Source organism: Mixophyes fleayi, chromosome 4 (assembly GCF_038048845.1).
Source record: "Mixophyes fleayi isolate aMixFle1 chromosome 4, aMixFle1.hap1, whole genome shotgun sequence".
Lineage (NCBI taxonomy): Eukaryota > Metazoa > Chordata > Amphibia > Anura > Limnodynastidae > Mixophyes > Mixophyes fleayi.
In genome coordinates this window covers 45,820,954-45,847,901 of record NC_134405.1, presented here as the reverse complement: position 1 = coordinate 45,847,901, position 26,948 = coordinate 45,820,954, and the positions used below count along the sequence as shown (strand labels likewise).

General features: G+C 40.0%; 1 long non-coding RNA gene across 1 annotated transcript; it reads right to left on the bottom strand.

The window, feature by feature from the left end:
- Positions 1 to 18,078: 18,078 nt before the first annotated feature.
- Positions 18,079 to 25,519, bottom strand: LOC142151334 (uncharacterized). The gene is made up of 2 exons (XR_012691180.1): positions 24,027 to 25,519; positions 18,079 to 19,590 (listed from the first exon to the last, which is right to left on the bottom strand). It is a non-coding gene; the product is annotated as an uncharacterized LOC142151334 (long non-coding RNA).
- Between the last annotated feature and the right edge of the window lie 1,429 nt (positions 25,520 to 26,948).

Below are 26,948 nucleotides of genomic sequence, written 5' to 3'. Positions count from 1 at the left end.
CCAAAACGTTGCAACGAGGTATCTTTCTGGACTGCGTAGTGGAGTGGTCCCCACAATATAATAAGAAAACCATCAACTGGTATGAATCGCACCGAATAATGTACCTGGACTGCGTAGAGGAGTGGTCACCACAATATAAATTAAAAACCCTGAACTTGTATGATTCGCACCAATAAATGTATCTGGACTGCGTAGAGGAGTGGTCACCACAATATATATAATAAGAAAACCATCAACTGGTATGAATCGCACCGAATAATGTACCTGGACTGCGTAGAGGAGTGGTCACCACAATATAAATTAAAAACCCTGAACTTGTATGATTCGCACCAATAAATGTATCTGGACTGCGTAGAGGAGTGGTCACCACAATATAATAAGAAAACCATCAACTGGTATGAATCGCACCAAATAATGTACCTGGACTGCATAGAGGAGTGGTCACCACAATATAAATTAAAAACCCTGAACTTGTATGATTCGCACGCACCAATAAATGTATCTGGGCTGCGTAGAGGAGTGGTCACCACAATATATATAATAAGAAAACCATCAACTGGTATGAATCGCACCAAAAAATGTACCTGGACTGCGTAGAGGAGTGGTCACTCACCACAATATAAACTAAAAACCCTGAACTTGCATGAATCGCACCAATAAATGTATCTGGACTGCGTAGAGGAGTGGGTCACCACAATATAATAAGAAAACCATCAACTGGTCTGAATCGCACCGAATAATGTACCTGGACTGCGTAGAGGAGTGGTCTGGTCACCACAATATAATTAAGAAAAAACCCTCCACAGCTCTGAATTTCCCCAAAAAAAAATCTGGACTGTGTAGTGGGGTGGCCCCGGTACTAAATTTGATACCGGGGCCACAATATAATAAATAGTTACACCCTCAACTGGTCAGAATTCCACCAAACATGTATCTGGACTGCGTAGTGGGGTGGCCCCGGTACTAACTTTGATACCGGGGCCACAATATAATAAATAGTTACACCCTCAACTGGTCAGAATTCCACCAAACAAGTATCTGGACTGCGTAGTGGGGTGGCCCCGCTACTAACTTTGATACCGGGGGCCACAATATAATAAATAGTTACACCCTCAACTGGTCAGAATTCCACCAAACAAGTATCTGGACTGCGTAGTGGGGTGGCCCCGGTACTAACTTTGATACCGGGGCCACAATATAATAAATAGTTACACCCTCAACTGGTCAGAATTCCACCAAACAAGTATCTGGACTGCGTAGTGGGGTGGCTCCGGTACTAAATTGGATACCGGGACCACAATACCTCCTCCAAGTTCCAAGTGTAGTGTTTATAACATATTAACACTACACTAATTCTAGCACGTCAAACCCTCTTGTTTAAAATAATGACAGGGCATTTAAGTTTTGATTACATTTTTTGAATTTGTTGACATTTTCTAATTTTCTTTTACTTTTTGAACATGGCAAACGACTGTTGAATGGTCACATAATGCCAAAAAAAAGTTGCAAGATGGAATTGTCCTTGGGCCCTCCCACCCACCCTTATGTTGTTGAAATAGGACATGCACACTTTAACAAACCAATCATTTCAGCGACAGGGCCTACCAAACAACTGTGGCCGAAATGATTATTTTGTTTGGGCCCCCACACCAAAATAACAATTCATCTCTCCCTGTACAACTACAAACTAAACAGGCTCTACTGAGGAAAGATGTCGTCCTCATCCTCAACCTCTGATTCCTCTCCCCCTATAGTGTGTACTTCCTCCTCCTCACACATTATCAATTCGTCCCCGCTAGACTCCACAACCACAGGTCCCTCTGTACTATCTGGAGGGCAGTGCTGTACTTCATTGAGGAATTGATTATTCATTTTTATAAACATCATTTTTTCAACGTTGTGAAGAAGCAACCTCCTTCGCCGCTCACTGACCAGGGTCCCCGCTGCACTAAAAACTCTTTCCGAGTACACACTGGAGGGGGGACAACTCAGTTAAAATAGAGCCAGTTTGTACAGGGGCTTCCAAACTGCCTTTTCGAGTTCTACCACGTCACTACCTCTAGTTAATTTAGATTGCAAGGCTTGTAAATACTTTGAAGATAAAAAAAAAGCAGGCTGCACAGACTGTGGAGCTAGAAAGTGAAATTAAATGGACCACGTTACTTTTGTGGCTATCTATGACCCCCCCCCCCCCCCCGCCCTACACTTGTAGTTGAATATAAATAAAGCAGCCTGTATAGACTGTAGAACTAGAAGTTCAAATATACAAAGAAATGGACAAAGGCAGTTTGGTATCTGTCTGCATCAGATCCCCTCTCCACTAGGAGTAAAATAGAAAACTATTCAGCCGTTATATAATCTAGAATATAAATAGAAATTGAGAAAGGCAATTTGGTATCTGTCTGCATCATAATCATCAACATCCTCCTCAGCGCCAGCTACATCAATATCCTCCTTCCTGTGTACAACATTCACACCTTCATTAGCCAAATCTGTAACTGGACTGTGGGTGATCCTTCCAGCATATGCAGAGGGCGTGCTGCAAATGCTGGATGGAGTCACCTCTTCCCGTACAGTGATGGGAAAGTCAGGGTTCACAACCAACAACACCCTTGGACTCGCCTTGGGGATTTGTGATGTCATCTGTTTAGAAGGCAGAGTTCTTTGCTGTTTTGATGTTGTTGCTGACAGCATAACTCTCTTAAATTTTTTGTAGGGGGGGGGAGGAGAAGGGCTTAGATCCTTGGGTGAAGCTGGACCACTAGTCATGAACACGGGCCAGGGCCTAAGCCGTTCCTTGCCACTACGTGTCGTAAATGGCATATTGCCAACTTTACGTTTCTCCTCAGATGATTTTAAGTTTCTCTTTTTGCTGGTCTTTTTGGATTTTACATGCCCTGTACTAGGAGATTGGGCATCGGGCTTGCCAGACGACGTTGATGGCATTTCATCGTCTATGTCATGACTAGTGGCAGCAGCTTCAGCATTAGGAGGAAGTGGGTCTTGATCTTTCCCTACTTTATCCTCCAAATTTTAATTTTCCATTATATGTAGCACAAGAGAGCGTACCCCTAAGCCACACACACTCGGCAAAGCCTTTAAAAATTATATGCGGCACAGGAGAGTAGCACTGGACTTATACTGCTGAATCAGTGAACTTTGTAATATAGCAGTACCACTGGACTTATATTGCTGAATCAGTGAACTTTGTAATATATCAGTACCACTGGACTTATACTGCTGAATCAGTGAACTTTGTAATAGCAGTACCACTGGACTTATACACTGCTGGATCAGTGAACTTTGTAATATAGCAGTACCACTGGACTTATACTGCTGAATCAGTGAACTTTGTAATATATCAGTACCACTGGACTTATACTGCTGAATCAGTGAACTTTGTAATAGCAGTACCACTGGACTTATACACTGCTGAATCAGTGAACTTTGTAATAGCAGTACCACTGGACTTATACACTGCTGAATCAGTGAACTTTGTAATAGCAGTACCACTGGACTTATACTGCTGAATCAGTGAACTTTGTAATAGCAGTACCACTGGACTTATACTGCTGAATCAGTGAACTTTGTAATAGCAGTACCACTGGACTTATACTGCTGAATCAGTGAACTTTGTAATAGCAGTACCACTGGAATTATACTGCTGAATCAGTGAACTTTGTAATATATCAGTACCACTGGACTTATACTGCTGAATCAGTGAACTTTGTAATAGCAGTACCACTGGACTTATACTACTGAATCAGTGAACTTTGTAATATCTCAGTACCACTGGACTTATACTGCTGAATCAGTGAACTTTGTAATAGATCAGTACCACTGGACTTATACTGCTGAATCAGTGAACTTTGTAATAGCAGTACCACTGGACTTATACTGCTGAATCAGTGAACTTTGTAATAGATCAGTACCACTGGACTTATACTGCTGAATCAGTGAACTTTGTAATAGCAGTACCACTGGACTTATACTGCTGAATCAGTGAACTTTGTAATAGATCAGTACCACTGGACTTATACTGCTGAATCAGTTAACTTGGTAATATTGCAGTACCAATGGGCTTATACTGCAGGATTGGTTTTGCAAATTTTGTTGTAATTAATTTTTTTTTTAATTATTTTTTTGTATTTTTTTTTAATTTTTATAACTTTTTTTTAATTTTTTAAACACTTGGGAATAATAGAAGGACAGAGCACAGGACACAGCACCACTGGACTGAACAGGACACAGCACAGGACCCAGCAGCACCACTGAACTCAAAATTGACAGAGCACAGCACACAGCACCACTGGACTGATACTGCAGAATGTGGGAACTTTGTAATATTGCAGCAGTACCACTGGACTTTTACTGCTGAATGTGTGAACTTGGTAATATTGCAGTACCAATGGGCTTATACTGCAGGATTGGTTTTTCAAATTTTGTTGTAATTAAATTTTTTTAAAATTAGTTTTTTGTATTTTTTTTTATAACTTTTTTTTAATTTTTTAAACACTTGGGAATATTGGGGAAATAACTATGCCCTTAGAAGCACAGAGCACAGGACACAGGACCACTGGACTGAAAAGGACACAGCACAGGACCCAGCAGCACCACTGAACTCAAAATTGACAGAGCACAGCACACAGCACCATTGGACTGATACTGCAGAACAGAACACAGCACAGCACAGAACAGCACAGCACAGAACTAAACAGCACAGCACAGAACTAAACAGCACAGCACGAGATCTACCAGAACAGAGGACCACCTAACACACCCTCCCTCTACCCTGATCAATGCCCGAGTGAAGATGACGGCGACTAGCGGGGAATTTATAGGTTCCGAGTATCGCGACAGCGGGTTTATGACTCCGAGCCTCGGTTTCAAGTTTTCATTTGGCGCCAATACCCGGATCTGTCTCGGATCCGACTCGGATCGGCAACGTTCGGGTGGGCTCGGATTCAGGAAATCCGAGTGCGCTCATCTCTAATTCAAATGGAGTGCTGCCCTTGATTAGAGGATCTCCCAAATCCACTTGTTCAAAGCAGAATTCAAAACAGGATAATAATCTAGGGGCACTGTTGTGCTAGTTATGTCAATAAAATGTAGTGAATGGTTAAAATAAGATTGCTGGAGCAAAAAATGTAGTAAGGCCTTTACTAGTTAAGATGGCAAGTAAAAATTTATAGGCTGTCTGCCATTTGCCAAAATTACACAGGTTAACCTGGAACTCTCTTGCATTCAGCAATCCGTATAAGAGGTATCTTCACGAGTGTCAGCCAGGGAAGAAGATATAGGAATAAAAAGAGTCACTAATTCATACTTGCCTACCCTCCTGGAATTCCCGGGAGGCTCCCGAATTTCGGGGAGTACCCACGAACTCCCAGAAGAGTAGGCAAAGCTCCCGCATTTGCTGAAATTCACGGAAGTGAATGGTGGGGGCGTGGCTTAATCATTTCAATGTCACCACGCCCTCCTCCTACCCCGTGTCACGTGGTTGACTTCTCCCCCGGATCTTAAAAGTTGGCATGTATGCACTAATTATACTTGATATCGCAATTGCTCACTTAATTGCTTGAGATTGACAAAATTCTCGGCATTGCAAAGCGGGGGCTGGGCTTATTGTCATGATTGCATCATTGAACCCCGTCTCCACCAAGACACGGGAGGATGCCGACTCTTCCAGGACTCCAAGAGGGCTACCCAAAATTCGGGAGGCTCCCAGAAATTCCAGAAGAGTAGACAAGTATGATTAATATATTCAATTGCCAGTGTTTATAGTTAAATATATAAGTTACCAATTAAAGCACAGCAACAAATAATAAAACAGGTATCAAGTATTTAGAAACATAGTGCAGTTCTTTCAAAACAGAATGAAGTTTTGCATGTAAACATTAAAACCCATTAAAGGTCAGACAAAATAATGATCACAGTTACTAGCAAATTAAGAATACACTGTGCACAGTAGATCTAAAGCCATGAGAGGTAAAGCACCCACATTAGTAATCTACTAAGGATGCTGAACAAGGTAATGCCCCTGCAAGTGGCATGTTACAATTATTTTCAAGGCTTATCTTTCAATTACTGCTGCTGCTGCTCTGTGTTCCAGTTTATATAGGAAATGCCATGAGCTATAAAAATAAGCACCTGCCACTCTAATTAGTTACTAGAGTTGGGCAGATGCTTATATAGTGGTGTTTCTGGAGGCATCAGCCAAGAGTTCTGGCTGCTGTCCATTGGAAGGGCTGGGCTGGAAGGAAGTGTGTATTGTTCAATAGCACATTGTACACCAGAACAGGGAATTGGGAGGATATATGCTAGCAGAAAAGAAATAAGCCTGCACTCGGGATATCCCACTTTATATATGGTGCCAGCCGTGTGGCAATAAAAATGCCCATATATGTATACAAAACAAAATGACAGTTGCTGTCATCACTTACCCTTTAAAACTGCTAATCTCTGTGTGTACCTAGCAATATGAAAATATGATGTATTAGTTCATATTTTGATCAAAACATTTAAGCCTGCATCCCAGCGTCAAGGGTGCCTCATTGTATGCAGGTCCTGAAAGGTCATGGCTTCCTAATAATGAGAAAAGCAACAATTATGATGAAGGGGTTTCAGTGCTAACCAACATGAACCAAGTAAAACTAAATGAGACACCTGCAAGCTGACTGATATCTGAAAACATTGTTTGACTGTGAGACAATCTGCTATTTAGAAGCATATTTAGCACTTCATTTTTTAAAGGAGAAAGAACAAATTCAAAGTATACAAATATAGCTATAATATAGAAAAATTAAAAGTATCAGTTTTCCATCCCAGATATCCTAAGTTAAATACCATTTAATACATAAGGTGAAAGCATTCCTTAATTCTTGTAAGGCATGTTTATGTGTCACAGTGTTGGTTACTCTCAGGAGATAACCCCTTGGCTGGGGTAGCTATCAGTGACAAACCATGACTGGCCACGCTGCTTAGTCCTGAGAGGACGGGTTTTGAGGCACAAAAGTCGATGGTTTAGAGAAGGTAGACTCATGAGGTAGGAAACCGAAAACAATGGATTGGAGAATGTAGAATTCTGAGAGATGAAGCTAAACTATATAAACAGGCAAACAAAATAAGACACTTTGAAGCAACAGCAGAGGAAATAAATCCAACTTTGATTGTGTTAGGGAGGCCTTATAAAGCCTGCATACAAATCAGGTCTCTTAGTCTTAATTAACTTGATCTTTAGGAAAGTGCTGATTGCAGTAAGTGAAAAAGAATGTGCAGTTGTCAGTGTTGACAGTGCCCTGTCAACTGTCGTGTCGTGAATACTTACAGCATGAAGTGCTCTTTATAATTATTTTTCCTCCAACAGAAGATAACTTTTTATTCTTTTATACATTTAGTATACCAGTGTTGCAGGTTACTGTGACAGCCATCCACTATAAGGCAAATGACTAGCCACACAGGTAAACATTATTGCTGTGTAGGGCTGTAGTTGCCCAGTGACAGAGAGCTGGGACAATGAGGGAGGGCATCCGTCTCCTGGCTCCCTGATCCCTTTCACGTCACTGACATGTGATTGACATCAGAACACTGTAAGCACAGAGGAGCCGTGAGGAGCCAGCATGCAAGAGGAAGCAGCATCAATAAGCAAAACTGAGGAGCCCGAAGGTAATTAGGCTTGAACAGAGATGGGGGAAAAGTGGCTTGGGAGAACTAATGAATGAGGGGGCTGGAGAGAACAGTAGGGAGAGAGCAGGGGCAGACGATATTGAAAAGCAGGTGATGTCTTTATTAGCAATAACAATCTCTATTTGTAAGCTATTCATTTGAATTTGTGGATGGTGGAGGAAATAAGCCTTTTTTATTAGATGAGAATGGTATTAATTTAATGTTGGGGCTGGTGAGAGGTGAAATAGATTTATTTAATAAATCTGAATGTTATTAATTTAATGTTGGGGTTGGTGTGAGGATATGCCTGTTTATTACATTGGGATGCTTTTAATTTAATATCAGGCTTTACGGGGAAGTAATCGGTCTGTTTATTAAATGATTTATTTTAAATTAATGTAGGGGCTGTGGGAGTGGAATATGTCTGTTTATGAAATGGAAATGTTATTAATTTAATGTCGGGGAAAAAAAGGTCTACATATTAAATATGAATGCTGTAAATTAATGTTGTGGTGTTTGGCTTCTTAATTAAACATGAACACTATTCATTTAATGTTGAGTAGTTAGAGGGAAGCAGGTCTAATTATTAGACATGGGTGCTATTAATTTAATGCTGGGGTTGTATGGGTGGCATATTTATTAAATGAGAATAAGTGGATATGTTTATGGATACGTATGTGAGAGTTTCTTGTTTCTAATTCGTGTGTATTGTGCATGTGTCCTGAACCCATTATGCTACAAGCTAAAAACACTCTTAATTTCCCTTTTGTGTCAGATGAGGCTATAAAAAGTGTAAGGCATTAGATAAAGATTTTATAAAAAGTAAATTGACATACAGATATATAATTATTTATTCAAAGTTCTACTATTCAAAACAATTCCAAAACTCAGAAGCAAAAAGTGCATATAATTGCAGCTACTCTGATAATGTCATATATACAGACATGAGTGTCAACATGCTTCCTCCTAGTTACTATGTGGAACACTGTTAAACAGGAGGAGGGGAATGCCTGCAGTAAAAAGAAGAGATACTGGTCATTTTTAAAGAACCTTTAAAACCCAGAATTTAACATATGAACCACAAAGGTAACATAAAATACTTGGAATTCCTCTGCAGCTATATTAAAAAGTAAAGTGTTGACACTTGGGAGAGCTTTGTTGGCACTTTGTCAGTCCCGCTGAGAGAACAAATACAAAAATGTTTTCAACACACCCTTTGGTACGAAACTAGAATATTCATGCAAGACCCACCTATCTTTCTGAACTAGCAGAGTGTTTGTGTTGCCCCGGTCTCTCCAGGCTTTTGTATCTTATGTGTGATATCATATATTTATAGTTCACTTCAGAAACTCACAGATGACGGCTTTCCTCATACTATATGTCGTGGTTCGTGATTATTATGTGTAAACATATCTTTGTTCTAATTTATTTACTGATGTGTAATATGTTTGACATTCTTCAATAAAGAAATTTAAAAAACAAAAAAAAAGTAAAGTGTTACCTCTGCCCTCCATTAAAGAGAGCACAGAAGCTCCTCCCACATCTGATACAGGTCAAAAAGCTGAGAGTGCAGTCATTTCAGCTACTGTGACATCACTGGTCTTGACTTTGTGTATGGATCAATCAATCAAATACCTTCCATCATTGTAAATGTGCAAATCAGAACATCATGGAACCCAGTCCTGGTAATGAGTGTCCTATACATCCCAACAATACTGACTCCTATGACATGGGTCAGTATTCTAAAACTGAGACTATTCTGCCTAGGTTGTAACGGTTGGGTGGTATGTAATCCACCCTTAATTTCTGCAAGTGAAATCTGTCAAGATGTCAGTCACTCTGTATCTATGGTAATCTCTAGAGAACAATATGGCAGCCTGCTGCAGAGGAAAGAGAGCATGATAAATATACTTAGTTAACTATAACAATTCAAGTTATTTTATGTGTAATACTTTATCTTTAATTTTGTATATTTTAGATATGGCACTCCAACATGTCTTATGTGAAAACATTTTAGCCCCAAGTTTTGGACCTCAAAACAAAGGTGGAATGTTCTACAGAAGATGAAAGAGTAATGTGGAAAACAGCAATAAGAGGATTTCAGGGTAGGAGGGGGTGATAAAACATTATAGGTAGGAATGAATAAAAACAAAATAACAATATGGGAGGCACATAAAGGAAAGGAAAGGAGGACATGGAAGAAGAAGAAGAAGAAGAGCCAAAGGCTGACAGAGAGGGCAGAGATAAAAAAAATGAAAGCATAAAATGTAGCTGTAAATATAAGCAAAACAACAAGAGAGGAGGCAAAGGTGCAAAAGTAGAAAAGGAATAACGTATAGTCAAAGTGTGAAGTAGAGGGAAGGGAAAAACTGCAGAGGAGCGCAGACAGCACACCTGCAGACCTGAGGATATATAATAGAGTTTGATAGTGTGTATTGCAATCATCACACGGAATGTATCCCTAGGCATTTCATACTGGGAAATAAGGATGTATGGAGAACCATCACAGGCACCGATGTGATTTACATTTGCAGACAGGAAGAGGGGAGGGTTGAGAAGACAAGACTTAGAGGAAAAGCATATAAGTGAGAGAAAAAGAGAGAAATGACAGAAATGGAACGATGGGAAGGCGGAGGAGAAAAAGGCATGCACAACAAACCAAGGAGAGGAAAGTAGGGCAATAAATGTATCAGTATATGAGGGTGAAAGCAAAATAAACAACATAAAAGCAGACTGAAATAAAAAGGAAAATAGCTTAATTACATGCAGATACATATTTCATGCAGATACATATAGAAATATAAAACAATTAATACTGGTAAATGGGGCAAAGGAAATAAAATAATTATTTTTATATAGAGTTTTACTATATGCTTGTACTCAAGGGTATTCCTGCCACTTTGTTACCTCAGCCACTATTTGTCCCTGCTCCTAGAACCCCTTCCCTTTGGTCTATCGCTGTCACTGTGCTCCTGAACTGATTTGAGGAGGAAGAGCACTGTGATAAAGATTACCTGTGATTTCTCTTGCAGTTACTACAGTTACTCTTAAAGCTGCACGGCCCCACAGCATGCAGGTGGAGGACAGGGTGACATAATTAATCAAGATTCTGGCATACAGAAAACAAGGACGTACAAGGCAGACAAAATAAATGCAAACATGAAAACAAAGGGTAGGGCACCCTACTCATTAGAAAGCTTACATTCTAAGTGGAAGAGGGCACAGTTGAAACAAGACAAGCGAGTGTGGCTTAGAGTGGAGATTGGGACAGCTGTGAATAGAATCATCAGGTATCTTTAAAAAAGAGATAGGTTTTTAGAGAACATCTAAACATTTGAAGGCTCTGGGAAAGCCTGCTTTGGCATGGCAGGGAATTCTATAAGCGGGGAGCAGCACGGGAGAAGTCTTGTAGGCAGAAATGAGAGGTGGTTACAAGACAAGGCGCAGGTCACAGGTAGATCTAAGAGAGTGGGAGGGAGAGAATTATTATTTAAGATTTGAGTACAGAAGGAGAGAGGTCAGGGGAAGAGATATAGATCTGGATGTCATCAGCAAAGATGTGGTTTTAGAGGCCGAATGAACGAATTAGTGGCTCAAGAGAAGAGGTGTACAATGAAAAAAGTAAGGGTCCAAGAACCGAGCCTTGTGGGACTCCAACAGATAGTGGGAGTGGAGGGGAGAATGTGCCAGATGTAGGAAGTGAACAAGGAAAGAACTGTGTCATGAAGACTAATGGAGTGATGGGTGTGTAGGAGAAGAGGGTGATCAACAGTGTCAAAGCCAGCAGAGAGGTCCAGAAGAATGAATATGGAGAAATGACCCTTAGACTTCACAGTAAGTAGATCGTCAATCACTTTTGTGAGAGCAGTTTTAGTGGAATGTTGGGGACAGAAGCCTGATTGCAGAGAGTCGAGAATGGAATGAGAGAAGAAAAAGTAAGACAGGTTGTTATAAACTAATCACTCAAGGAACTTGGAGGCAAAGGGGAAGAGAGAAATAGGGTGGTAATTGGAGAGAGAGGCTGAATTGACAGATGGTTTCTTTAGAATTAGTGAGATGAGCGCATATTTAAAAGAGAATGAAAATGTGCCAGTGGAGAGAGACAGGTCGAAGAGGTGAGATAGAGGTGGGAATGCAGTGGAGGAGAAGGAGAAGAGAAGTTGGGAGGGAATAGGGTCGAGGGGACAGGTTGTAGGGTGAGATGAAATAAGTGTAGGGACTTTGTCTTCAGTTACTAGAGAGAATGAACAGAGGGTGGATTGGGGAGGGGAGGTGAAGGAGGATAGAGTGAGTGGGGTGTGTGGGATTTGGCATGAGGAAATATCTTGTCGAATGGTGTCAATTTTTTCTTTGAAGTAGGTGTCAAAATCATGACTTTTGAGGGAGGATGGGGGAGGAGTTGCAGGTGATCCAGTCGCTGTTGCATCCACCACTCCTATCACAGACAACATACTCCAAACCGGATTTAAGATTATTGGGCCGTTTCTATTTGGACTTGATTATAGCGATAGGTGTATTTCTGCCTCTGCTGCCAAAATCTACTGCCAGTGGGTTTTTTTCCACATAAATATAGATTCTTTGAGGAAAAAATAGGCATTCAAATTCTGTAATTCTATGAATTCATTTTTTCTTCAAGACCCCATATTCCGGAACTTAGACAGCTTGTCCTTACATAGCTTATCCTCCTCTTCCTCCTCCTCTCTCAGTACTTAGTACTATACTAACACAGAATTATTTAAGATAGAACCCATAGAGCAGTAATAGACCTTACGATGTATTAAAAGCCCCACTAACCCCACATTACATTAATAGCCCCCACATTTAAAAAAAGAGCTGACACGTTATGTTAATAGCCCCACCAGCTCCCACATAAGAATTAAAGCCCTCCAGCACCAGCCCTCACATGATCTTAATACCCCCACATAATATTATTCCCCCCACACACACCAGTCCACACATAACAATATCTCCCACAAACTTCCACAAACCATTACTATATCCTCCAGATAAAATTAATACCAAAACCATACATACCATTAATTCATGAAGGCTGAGCACTCTCTGCACCAGCCATATGCGCAGAGTGAAGTGGAGGGGTGTAGAGGAGAGGAAGAGAAACGAGGTGTAAGGTAGAACGAAACGGGTCACTGATAGGCAGCACAGATCATTATTGACTTTTTAAATCCCAACTTGTGTCTCAGTCAATATGTGTGGTCCCATGCCTTTTTAACCATGCGAATATAAAGGGACCAACGGGCTGGTTGGGTTGGGGGGCTAGGGGGCATATGCCCCAGGGCTTGTCCCATAGTGGGCTACATTTGGCTGGGTATGTACCTTTCTTGTTTGCACTACTTATGTTTCCAAGCGCTACGTTGGAAGTCAAAGTTTCTATTCACACCAAAGCAATATTTTAATATATGCAAACCAAGGCATTGAATGGGAGCAAGTTGTGAAGTTTAAAGGCTTGAAGTGACAAAATAAAGTAAAATAATATAAATAAACATTTACAATTATTTGAAAATTATTGTAACAGATAAAATTAAACAATATGAAAATAAACCAATTTCACATATGAATTATAGCCATATGTTTGTAGTAATGTAATAAGCACAGATAAGGACTATATATGCTAATAATGTTTTTATTAAGTTTAAAATTTGCAAAATTCATATGCCATACAGCCTGTTTATGTACCACTCCACAGCATGTACTAAAATAATGTGTCAAAGACAGCTATATAATGTTGCAAATTATTCAGTGTCTTTTTGGCTGATTAAGTATAAATGCATCAAATACGATCAAAATTTTATCAGCAGGAAACTTTTTGTATAAAGGAAAACATACTGGAGCATTGATTGTTCTTTACTTACCGTCAGTCATTAATTTGCAGAGTAGTCTCTGCAGTGATGTGCAGCTGCAGATGGGAGGTACATTAAGAGCTTGTTAATGCACATAGAAGAGCTCCTGATATATTTCCTAATCTAAGTAGACTGACTCCCCAGTATCAGCATGATATACCGCTGTGCCTATTACCTGTTAGCAGGAAGGGTCTGTATGATGTCGGGTTCCTTCTAGATGTCAGCACCATGCAAAGCCCCTTTGACATGTATTCATAGGTACAGAAAACAGCTCATGATAACATTGCCTAGCCAGAAAGAGACAAAGTTAGCCTTCATACACGTATAATAGCTGTAGTACTAGATACTGATTTTAGTGTTTCTGTGATAACAGGGAGTAATGGAATTTCCTGTAACAAGTTTGCAAGTCTGTGATGAGATCGGGGTTGTTAAAGAAGTTAAAGTCTGCCAAGGCCTCCCTCTATTGTTGGGAAAATGCCAGAGGCATATTCCTAAATGTTCCTAAATTACGCCATGTGTTAAATGTGCTCATGTATTTTATGGCTGAATTGTCAGTAAGAGGACTATGGTCACCCTGGAACATGGTATCCCTTGGTTTGTTGTCAGTACCGTCTGCTGTCATTACAGACTGCTGTATTTGTGGTATAGCAACGGGCAAACTTGGGTCCAAAATCCAGGTCAAGAAAGAGCTCCAACTTGGTGAACAATGCATTCAGGGGTTATTTCATGAGGATTACCACATAATCTCATCCACTGGGATGAGAGTATATAAATAGATGATCACGATGATCATGCTGCTGCTGATAATGATGATTAACCTAGTTTTTGTGACGGTTTATTTGCCACTTTTGTTTAGCATCTTTGGCCATAGATGTTGATGAACCCTAACAGCAGAGGGTCCATGTGATACATAGTGGCTGGTGTCAGCACCCTACTGTTCTCCAGAATATAAATATCCCCAATCCCAATCTTGTGGTGGAACTGTTTCATGACACTCTGATCTCCCGCGTCTGGAGTAACTCGTGGGGTCTTTAAAAGTACAATGCCCGATAGGAGAGGTTCATGGACAGTACTTATTGGAGTTTATGGCTTTCACTGGAATTTCTCAACCCAAGATGACTTTACAGAATCATGATCATCAGAAACATTGTCTGCTACTCAGCTTCACAGATCCATAGCTCTGCATGTGTCTGCTGAAAGTAGGGTGATATTTGGATCAATGCACAGCCTAGTGAAAGGAGAAATGGCATTTTATTTGGATAGAACCAGCAAGACTTCAGCCTGGGCTATCTGTGACAATTGCCCTGCATGTAATGTAGTGTTTCCTTGTCTGTTATATTGTAATATGGTGAAGCAGATTAGGTCCAGAAATAACAAAGCATTATAGTTATGGTGAGCCATGTACATAAGTGCACGCTATTTACAAATGGATCTGGGGTGTCATGTGCAAGAAATAATGTGAGAAAAGCTCATTATCATTAATAATACCTATTTTATACTGCACAATTAGATGTTTTTAGTGCAGACCCTGAAATACCGTGAGTAGATACAGATAGAGCAGGATGTCTACAAATGAGCCTCATCCTTGACAGATTGTACGTTTTAATATTATCATAGCCTCACTTCCTCAGACACAAAGGAACAGTCTATGGAGGCTCCACCGAGTGATTTGAAGCTGCATCGGAACTTTGTCTCAAGTAAAAAAAAAAAGTAAAACTTCTTGAATTTTCTCACTAGTGACAGCTTCGGTTGATATAGGTCTTCACATGTGAAGGTTCCTCTGTGGCTCTGCTAGGAAACTTTTCATAAAATAATTGCCTTACTTTGAACAAGATGACGACTTTTGGTAAGGCTACCTGTGTGCAAATGGCACTGCAGCAACCATTACCATTTAAAAATAACAGTTGTAATTCTAACTTTATAAATATACATCTAGCACATTGAAAATAGTTGTTATTAGTACCATATTTATCAAATTAAAACATGAATGGCAAGGGAGGCAATGTAAGAACTTTGCCGTTGGAGATCCTAAAATGGTGCAACAGGAATAGAGACTAACTAGGTTAAGGGCACAGATAGTCTCTCTTAGCATATGAATGTCACATACATAACCAAGTCCCCATCTGTGGAATTCCCTTCTCCCATTTATACAGGATAACTACATAAATTAAGTTTTTATAAAGATGGGGATATTGGTATTGAAAGGTGTAAGTCTTGTAAATTAGCAAGAGTGTGTGACATACTGATATCCATAATCCAGGTATACACAGGTACTCCATGTAACTTCAAAGGACACAAGCAGTAAGCATCCACTTGGCCTATGAACTTATAGAGGAAATCTAAGACTTCAAAACACTATTCTTCATACTTTTCAGAGATCCTTGTGAAAATTTAAACTCTGTGACAGGAGCTATAGCTGCATCTTACACTCAGGGCCGGATTTACCGCTAGGCAACCTAGGCACCTGCCTAGGGCCTAGCGGCTCTCGGGGGGCACAGCTGGGGGGGGACAGGAGCAATTTAAAAAAAAATAAAAATCGGCCCCTCCCACGACTCGCGGCACCCCCCCCGCCGCATGAGTCGGCGGAGGGGGGGGGTCGGGTGCCGCGAATCGGGTCCCGACAGCCTCTTCTCCTCTCAGTGTCTCAGTGATAGAGAGAGGAGGAGAGGCTGCCGGGACCCGACGAGCGATCACGTGACTTTTTTTTTTTTTTTTTTTTTTACATCTGGACTGACCGAGGAGGAGCAGCGCGCCGGAGAAGAAAGGCAATAGAAAGGTAAGTAAAACAACGGAGGGACAGAGGGGGTGATGGTGAAGGGGCACAGAAGTGGTGATGGTGATGGGCACAGAGGTGGTGATGGTGAAGGGCACAGAGGTGGTGATGGTGAAGGGGCACAGAATTGGTGATGGTGATTGACACAGAGGTGGTGATGGGCACAGAGGTGGTGATGGGCACAGAGGTGGTGATGGTGAAGGGCACAGAAGTGGTGATGGTGAAGAGGCACAGAGGTGGTGATGGTTATTGGCACAGAAGTGGTGATGGTGAAGGGCACAGAGGTGGTGATGGTGAAGGGCACAGAGGTGGTGATGGTGATTGGCACAGAGGTGGTGATGGTGATGGGCATAGAGGTGGTGATGGTAATGGGCACAGAGGTGGTGATGGTGAAAGGGCACATGTGATATTGTGAAGGGGGACAGTGTGATGATAGAGGGACAAAAGTGACAAGAGCACATACTTGGATTTATGCGTATTATTTTTGCAAACAACTTAAGTAAGTATTTCTGCCCTGTGGCACATGCTTTCATATCTACTTAACTATAGGGGTATATGGTAGGCATGCGGCGGCACATGCTTTCACTTCTACGTAACTATAGGGCTATATGGTAGGCTACAAAAATATAGTGCTATGGATTGTTTCAGGGAGTGGGCCCAAAAACAGTATCCTGCCTAGGGCCCTATGAGGTCTAAATCCGGCTCTGCTTACACTTACTACTTTTTACTCTTAGAGAGGAAGAATGGGGGAGAGATGGGATGGGCAAGTGTACGGTAAGAACAGTATAGTTGTTTTCACATAATTGCAACATATTCAGATGGGAAAACACCAGCAGATATGCCTATCAGGAGACATATCTGTTACGGGTACTCGACCCCTGACCAATATTAAAAAATATTTTTTAAGCAATGTAATTCAACATTAAAATGTAGGTCATCATCATCAACTTGATGATGATGAAAATTGACATCTCTATCACATGATGATATGCTGAAATAATATCATATGCTTAAGACATACAATACACGTAATGCAGTAAGCACATTTAACATTGTACGGTTCTTAAAGATGCATGAATCTCAGCCTACACACTTAATTGCAGCAATTTTTGGATGGAGTTTTTACCTATGTGTTTTTTTATGCAATATGTGTCTAACTGCATATGAGGTCCTATATCTTTAAAAGAGCGGTAGCCATCCTGCTCCATGTATGCATTATTGCTGGCTCTTACAACTGCAAGTGGTATTGTGCACAAAGAGGGCTGGATAATGCACAAAGGAAGAGTTATTAAGTCTGGTGCTCTGGATCTTACTAAAACACTGTAAGGGGTTATTTCAGGGAGGTCACCAGAGCTAAGTTAATCAACAGTGCTAAGGCTAAATTGTTGAGAACAATTGTGCAAGCCTCTTATCTCCAGACTTAACAATTTAGTTCACCAAGAGAAGAAGGTGATCAACAGTGCTAAAAGCAACAGAGATGTCCTGGAGGATGAGCACTTTTCTGAACGCAGTCTCAATGGAATGTTGGGGCAGAAGTTAAATTGAAGAGAGTCGAGAAGCGAGTAAGAAGAGAGAGAGTGAGATGGTCAGTTGTACACAAGTCACTCTGGTAGTTTGGAGGCAAAGGGTGGAGAAAATTGGGCAGCAGTTGGAGAGGGAAGCATGGTTGAGAGATGGGTTCTTTGGTGATGTTAAATCTAAAATTCTGACCCAAGTCAGCCTGTGGTGTCAAGTATATCTGGAAGCGCTTCAATCAGCTGGAGAGAATTGACACAGACCAAGTTCTGTATGCAAGGAATATTCTCTAGTTTATTGATACAAAGATACAGGTTTTTATAGGCTACTGAATAAATGAATCCTACGTCATATGCATACAATAGTTTATACCACTAGTTTATGAGAAGCGCTACTGATTAACTTTCTCACGTATTCTTGAGGTGTTTACTTTTCTCCCCCTTCTAAGGACAGATGAGCCTATTATTTCTTATCTCAAGGGGAGTTGGAGATATGCTATGTGCAACACCATGGATACAGCTCCCATACTACCAGCTGGATATGAAGCTCATTATTGTTTTCATAACTGGTTACATTCTTCAGGTGTTCTCTATTAGTTCAACTTCAAGGCCATAGGCTCACATATTGCAAAACTGCAAGTTAACAGAAAAATGAATAATCTCTTCTAGCAAATAATATTTCTATACAAGTTACAATAAAATGGCTGAACAAAGGCCTTATGAGGCCTTAACAAAAAATCATATTTAACATTTCCCATCTTTTATTCAATTTTCGACCCTTTCTCCTCCTACCTACCTAATCCTATCTATAGAACCACATTCTTAATAAGCAGGTACTTATACACATGTAGGAGGCCACATGCATAGAGTTGGTCCCCTTAGGAATCTGTCAACTCATCCCCCACTAATAAGCCTGTGATCCTCCCTGTCCTAACTTGATTTATGAGGAGATGCATTTTGGCAAATGTCCATGTCTAGAAAAGATGGTTTCTTAGAAGATGGTTTCTTAAAAGATGGTTTCTTAAAAGATAGTTAATGAGTCTATAGTAGTTCTGCAGGCCTTGCATGTCCTTTGTTCAATCTTTAGTAGTTTCTTGTTGCAAACTCTGCAGTTCTTTGGCTTTGCTAGTCCAAATAATTCATGACACTCATAGTCTGGTCAGGTTTCAGAAGTAATTTCTGTGATCATCAGAGGTTCGGGATTTTCAGTGGTTCCCTTTTTGGAGAGACAACAATCAAGTGTCAGTAACTTCTTAATCAGCCATATATTTAGTTTCATTATCACCTATACGATCAACAGGATTGCTAAACCATTTGCTACTAATGCCAATATTTCCAATATCCAACATGAATCATTACTGACAACTTTACCAATGAGGTTATGCATCTGCACAAAGACATTTTCAGAGTTTACTCTACTATGAGTGCAAATTGTTGAGCACTCCTTCCCATATGTTTCTCACAGTGGCATAGGCAATATGTCACTTAACTGTCTGTTTCATACTGGGTTAGGGAGGCCTTAATCCCTACTTCAGTCACAATTATTCTGGCAAGACATATCAATACAATGAGACAGTCATTTCTATTTATCAGAACAAGACTCCCCTGATTTGAAGACTTTGCAGTGTTATGCGTGAATCCAGGTGTCTCTTTCCTGTACTTTCACTGCCATGGGAGTCGTCAACAGGACTTGATAAGGACCCTTGTATCTGGGTTCAAGACTTCTCCTGATGTGCTTTCTCACGACCACCCAGCCCCCCAGGGTGCAGTTTATGGGTACCTGTATCAAAATTAGGGTTTGCAATGGAGGAGAATATTTGACCATGTATTTCAGTTAGTTGTTTCTATAATAAGGCAACATAATTCAACAAATCACTATATACATGGTGTAGTTGCTATGGAAAATAACAGCCTGTTCTGTTTGCTGTGCCAAACACTATCTCATATGGTGTTAAACCTGTGTCTTTCCTAGCAGTATTTTTTACTGAGTGCAGGTAAACATGAGATCCATGGCAGACCTGTTTCAGCCATTATTTTCTGCATTTTCAATTTCAGTGTACCATTAAGGCGCTCCATACATCCTGAACTTTGGGATCTGTAGGGGGTGTGATAGTTTCTGGAATCCTTGCCCCGTAAAGTGTATCCCTCTGTCACTTACAATGACCTCTGGTACACCATATCATCAGATTACCTCATTCGCAATTTTCTTGGCTAATGCTTTAGCATTTGCTTTTCTATACAGCCATGTCTCCAGCCAGTGACTAAAGAAGTTGACACAGACAAGCACATTCTCAAAGCCCGAGCATTTGGGAAGTTATAAAGTCTATCTGTATCCTCTTATAGGGATATTATGTCTGGGGTGTGCTTTTCCATAGGACAGACTTACTCGGGTTACTTTGTGCACAGACTAGGCATTCTGCCACTAACGACTGTGCTGCTTGGGCGAACCCTGGTACTATCCATAAGCTGCTAGTGAGTACAACCATAGCATCTTTTCCCAGATGCACTTTCTCGTGTGCTATATTGGCCATAATGGGATAAACTACTTTTGGCAGACACAAACGCTGACCTTTACACCACTCCTTGCACTTCTAGTGCTCCATGTATTGCCCAAGTCTTTTTCTTATTTTCTGTTGCTTGTCTTTCCATAAGTTGGAGTGTGCTCTGGTCAAACAGGGGTCAGGGGGTCACCATGTAAATAGACTCCCCTTGGGGTACTGGGGCTATGGCGGCTTCTCGTGCGGCCTGGTCTATTTCACTTAGCTTCGGGGGTAGTATCTCTGTGTGTGTCTTCATCTTCATCACTGTTTGGAGGACAGCTGGAATGCAGTGAACAATGCCCTGGTATGTTCATCATATTGACTGGTTTGCTTGCTGAACCCATAAGGTCCCTACTTTTCCATACAGGGCCATAATCATGCGCAATTACAAATGCATAACTTGAATCAGTGTAAATATTTACTCTTTGTCCTTTTGCATATATGCATGCAAGTGTCAGGGCCTTTAGTTCAGCTTCTTGTGCTGACATGTGACTCGGTAGAGTCTGTTGAATCACTATTTCTGTGTGTGTGGTTACAGCACACCCTGTATACGGGACAGGATCTATGTGATAGTGTGAACCATCTACAAAAAGAGTGATGTCTGCATCTGGTAATGGTTTATCTTTAATGTGAGATAAAACCAGAGATTCTTGTTTCATTAGTTCTATGCAATCATGTTCAGAAAAATTTTGTTTGCATTTTTTTTTTCCTTTCTTTCTGTTCAAGCTGGAATGGAATTCCCCCAAATCCCTAGGGTAACCCCAATATATACAGGTACTTCTCCCATCTTTTGAAACTTGCTGCAATAAGGCAGCAGGATTCAACATTGTGCACTGCTTAAGTGTAACGTTACTGGGAGTAAGCAGTGCTACTTCATTAGGATAGGCTTCAGTAAGGAGCATGTGGAATCCAAGGAAAAGGTTCTTGGTTTCTGAGTTCCACAAAGTTTACACTCATTAGATGGAGTGTACAGTACAACGGTTAAGACAGATGTGGTAACTTTAATTCTTCTGGAAGAGAAACACTTAGCTTAAATAACCTGTTAATAAGCCACATCATCAGTTCTATTAGTGTATATAATAATGTGTTGGGCCACAATACTCACAAACACATTCCTGCATTGGGTGTAAACCCCTGTAGTCATGGGTTGCTCTTTTCTTTATTTGGTTGGGTTAAACTTTCATATTAGAATTTTCTAATTATGTATAATGATCTATACATTACTATGGGCCTGAGTCTGGTTCTTCCAAACTTGGCTTTCCTTTCTAGTCTAGTACACATCTACAGCGCACAGCAAAGGAAAATAACGTGCAATCTATATTCCTCCTGCTAATATCAATGAACTCCCCTCTCTGGTCTCCCTTGGACCTTTAAAAAACTTAAAATACAGTTTACTCAGATTCCCCTTGTCTGAAGGTCTTAACATATATCTGTGAACATGAGAGGCTCTGGGGCCTCTTGTGCTTCCTTTTTTTTTTTTTTTTTTTTTTTTTTTCTTCTAATAAAAAAGGAAAGGGAGGAAGAAAATACACAGTGCGCTCGGCAAGTGTTATATGTCACTCATTTCACAATAGGAGGGAATGTCCTTTGTGCTGTATATCTTCATACTTAGTAAATCTGGCCGGTAACAAATGTTTTGCTTGTGCTTGGTTTCTGTCACAACGTACGATACCGTTAAGGTAACTGGGTGTCCTAGCACAATATCTATACTCTTTTCAAGCACTAAAGCAGAGTAGTATGCAAGTGACCTTAGCTTGCGACCATGTATTTGTGTCAGTACTCCTTGTACATGTGCACTGACTTCATAACAAAATAATGTGAAAGGCTTGTCATAATCTGGCAAAGCCAGTGCTGGCGCTGAAGTTATTTCAGCTTAAAATTGGTTAAACATTTGGTTCTGCTCAGAGGAGAGTATAAATGGCTTGCTATGATCCAGAAGTGCTAATGCAGGAGCACATACAATTGCTCTTAAAGTCTTAAATCTTTTTCATTTCTGTAAAAATATAGAATTCCCATCAATGCATTACCATACCCACAATAAAAAGAATTATTTACAGTATATGACAATTATAGCACAGTAAATAAGGGCAGTAAATGTCTTTACAAACACTGATTTACTCAAAACTGTAATGAGGATACAAATAAAAACCTTTTGCTTTCTGCACATACAGAAAAACCACCTAGTTCATGCATTTGCTATGCGAATAGCACATAAACTCTAATATCTCTTCCAAAACAAGGTAATCATTACTCAGAAGAGTTTACGTTATTTAAATCCTTCATTAGTTTATACTTATGTTTGTTGTGGTGCAAAGATGGTGCATTGGAAGTTAAATCAATGCAATCTGGATTGCCTAATGGGTCTTTGCAGCTGGAGACCTGTGAATAAAAAAAACTTTTGCATAGAGATTAACATTTATTTACTAGGAATTACTGTAACTGTAACATGCGTGTATACTGTTATCAGGTAACCAGTGAACAGCTGCTAAAAGCTTAACTGTGACGCTATGCGTTCCATGCCTTGATTTCCTCAAAGGGGCAGTCCCTAATTTCACAAATAGAGAATGTCAAAGTGACGAGACCTGGGCGAGTGTTCAAAGCCACTCCTTTCTTATCATCTCTTAGTACAGCCCTTTTAAATGACACTAATTAAATTTCCGGGTTTAGAAACATTCAATCTGGAATCTTGGTTCCAAGTATTCAACCATTTTAAAAGCAGCACTGTCTCATAAATCAGAGTACTCTCGTTAGACACAATACATTGTGTCTGTAAATCATTCAACATTTTCTCAACAAAATCTCTCTCCCGTGACCAAATATTCACTCATATTTCTAGATTCTGTGATTTTCGTGTTCAAAGTAAAAATATATTCACTTAAGTCTCGCTCACAGACGACATTTTATCTCGTAACATTTCTTTAAAGGCATAACAAACCCTCCTGATTTCTGAGAACATTCATCAGCGCCATTTTAACACAGATAAAAACAGCATGTAAGCTCACTCCCACAATTCTCAACTTCATTAAAGAGAAAGCTATATTTCTGAACTTCAGAAACAAAATTATTTTGTTCAAATACAGAAACAGCTTGTTGGATCCCAGCCAGCTTTGTTCGGACACTAGTACTTATAGTGATAATGTACATTATTTACAATCTTGTCCGTGCAATCGGACCAAACATTTTAAAACTTCTTTTGTATCTTTTTAAAAGCTTATCATTAAGCAATGAATGTACAACTTTTTCAACCTTGAAACATGTCTCTTGTAAAAAACGGACAAGACAGACAAACATTGTGATTTAAAGTAAATCAAACATCTCCCTTATAGAGCACTAAGACAGAGAACAAACAATGTGAATTATCACGGATCTCTCTCACACGCAGTAAGACGGAGACAAAACTCACATACAGAGAAAGAAAACTTAACTGACATCTTCCAGCCTACTGCTGTGGAACTACAAGTCCCAGCATTACACTAAATACAAGTTAGCTTCAACATGTTATCATCAATCAGCACTCCGGACACATTTTTTTAATTTTACATACATTGTCAAAAAACAAAAAACAGTGTGCTTCTTATCTCAACACACTGAAATCATTTACACAGAATAAGGGAGGGGCACATTTCACTTATTCAGCTGCACAGGATCAAACATACATTTATAATATACAACCTACTTGATTCATTATTCAGCTTCCGATGCATTTAGCATATCCACATATATTTCGACTTTTCAGATCTCTTAACTTTCCTGTGCCACCTCAAACAATCTCTTGGGGTTTGATCTCAATACCCCTTTGTTCTTGTCACATTACCACTTGCAACACCTTTGTTTCTCCATCCACACATATCTTTGGCTATCCCCGCTTTCTTGAAAAATTCCCTGCAGACCTTCTACTCCCCCATTTCCTTTAGTCTTTGTGCATCATATCTATGAGGGAGCTGCTGTCATTTGTTTACTATCTATATTACTCGTATTGACAGTATTCTGTTGAGTCCAAATCGGGACTCTTATCTAGTTTCTGTGGGTTGTCCTTGCACTGGACGTCCCGTTCTGTGGACTCCTTGTACTGGATGTCCGTGCTAAATAGCTTCTTTGACAGTATCTGGGACGAAGGTCTTTTGGAAATCTCTCTTACACAATTTGGGCAGATTACAGAATCTCCCTTCTTTGATATACCTCTGGGGATGGTGTCTAAAATGTTCACTCAATGTTCAAAACAATAACTCTCTAAATCCCTCTATTCCATTACATGCTTCTTTGATCAATGTCTTATGTGACTTTTATGCTTTATACATCATACATAGGTACAAACACATGCACTCAAAATTCAATCATCTTTCAAAAATCTAATCAACAATACAATTACAGTAAACAAATTGGGTTAATACTGTATTATATTAATCAGATGATACTTGAGACTCACAAATTCGCGTGTCAGGTGCCTCAGACAGACATGAGGTGACCCAGACTAGGAAGACCAACGAGTAGAAATCTACTGACCGCGGATGTTGGGGTTCAATGTGCTGGGAAACCTCCGTTGTCTGTCTTGTAGCCTGCTGGACAGCGAATCTCTGTGGCGACCTCCAAGTTGTTAAATCTAAAATTCTGACCCAAGTCAGCCTGTGGTGTCAAGTATATCTGGAAGCGCTTCAATCAGCTGGAGAGAATTGACACAGACCAAGTTCTGTATGCAAGGAATATTCTCTAGTTTATTGATACAAAGATACAGGTTTTTATAGGCTACTGAATAAATGAATCCTACGTCATATGCATACAATAGTTTATACCACTAGTTTATGAGAAGCGCTACTGATTAACTTTCTCACGTATTCTTGAGGTGTTTACTTTTCTCCCCCTTCTAAGGACAGATGAGCCTATTATTTCTTATCTCAAGGGGAGTTGGAGATATGCTATGTGCAACACCATGGATACAGCTCCCATACTACCAGCTGGATATGAAGCTCATTATTGTTTTCATAACTGGTTACATTCTTCAGGTGTTCTCTATTAGTTCAACTTCAAGGCCATAGGCTCACATATTGCAAAACTGCAAGTTAACAGAAAAATGAATAATCTCTTCTAGCAAATAATATTTCTATACAAGTTACAATAAAATGGCTGAACAAAGGCCTTATGAGGCCTTAACAAAAAATCATATTTAACAGTGAGATGAGTGCATGTTTAAAGGTGGATGGAAATATGCCACTGGAGAGAGACAGGTTGAAGTGGTGAACAAGATGTGGGGATGAAGTGGGAAAGAGGGAGCGGAGATATTGGGAAAGAATAGGATTGAGGAGGCAGGCTGCAAAGTGGGATGATGGGATGAATGCAGAGACTTTGTCCTTGGTTGCTGGAGAGAATGACCTGAGGGTGGATTAGGAAGTGTAGGAGAAGGTGGGAGAAGGGTGCAGGATTTACCATGAGGATATATTTTGTCGAATGGTGTCAATTTTGTGTTTGAAGAAGGTTGCAAAATCATGGGCTGTGTGGGAGGAATTGGGAGGAGGTCGAAAAGGGAATTTAAGGTGGCAAAGAGGCATTTGAGGTTGGAAGACCGTGAACAATAGAGAAGTTAAATATGTTTGCTTGGTAGACCAGACCCTTAATATGTTTTATAATGAAAGAATTATCACACACATTTATAACTTACAGGAACTGTCAGTTATAAATGCGAGAGGATCAGGAGATTAAGGTACAGAAACAAAATAATGGCTCTGTCTGGAGTTAGTAACACCTTTATAGTAGTTTGTTAAAATAGTTCAACAAAAATATCATTATATATTCATCTCTTAAAATTTGCATTAGGCAAATACAAAGATAAAATTTAAATTGAACTAGTGATAAATTAAATGGTCTTAGTAAAAAAATATTTTATGATATTTCAGACCACTGAATTCATTTTCCCACAAATATTCCATATTATTAACTATGTTACTAATAGTAAAGGTACATCCACAATATTTCCAATTACATTCTACCTCAAGTCATACACCTTCATTCAAGACACTATGTGGAAAACTCTAAAATATTGCGATTTAGCAATAATTTTAAGGACCCTGACTAACCCGTTACTGCATACTTAGGAGTGGGAAATGTAACTTGACTTTTATATACCACATTGCACTGAACTAGAAGGAAAAAGTAATGAGGATGAGCAGGAATCAAGTACATTTTGAAGTGTACCTGCCACCTCAAAGCAGTGAAGACATTCCTTTTGCAGGCTGAGCAAAAAATATACAGCCTATTAATTCACTAGGAACAATTTACATTACTGAACCATTTGGCACTTTGTACTTTATGCCTAAGTTATTTCACTAGTTCCTAAACATTAATAAGATGCAGAATATTTGTTTATATTCTTGTGGCAAAGAGAGGGGTAGGCTGCCATATTTCAAAAGGAATTGTAAGGGTTTGACTGACAATCTGCAGTATAAGGTGGCTGATAAGGTTAAATTCTTGCTGAGTGATAAGTAGAAAACAAACAGGTGGAAGATAGTTAGACTAAGGGAGTGGTTGATTGTATTTAAACCTGTATTGTTGTTGTCAGGTGCCGTCCCTGCACTTCTCGTAGGTGCTGGGGACGGACGACTGTTTG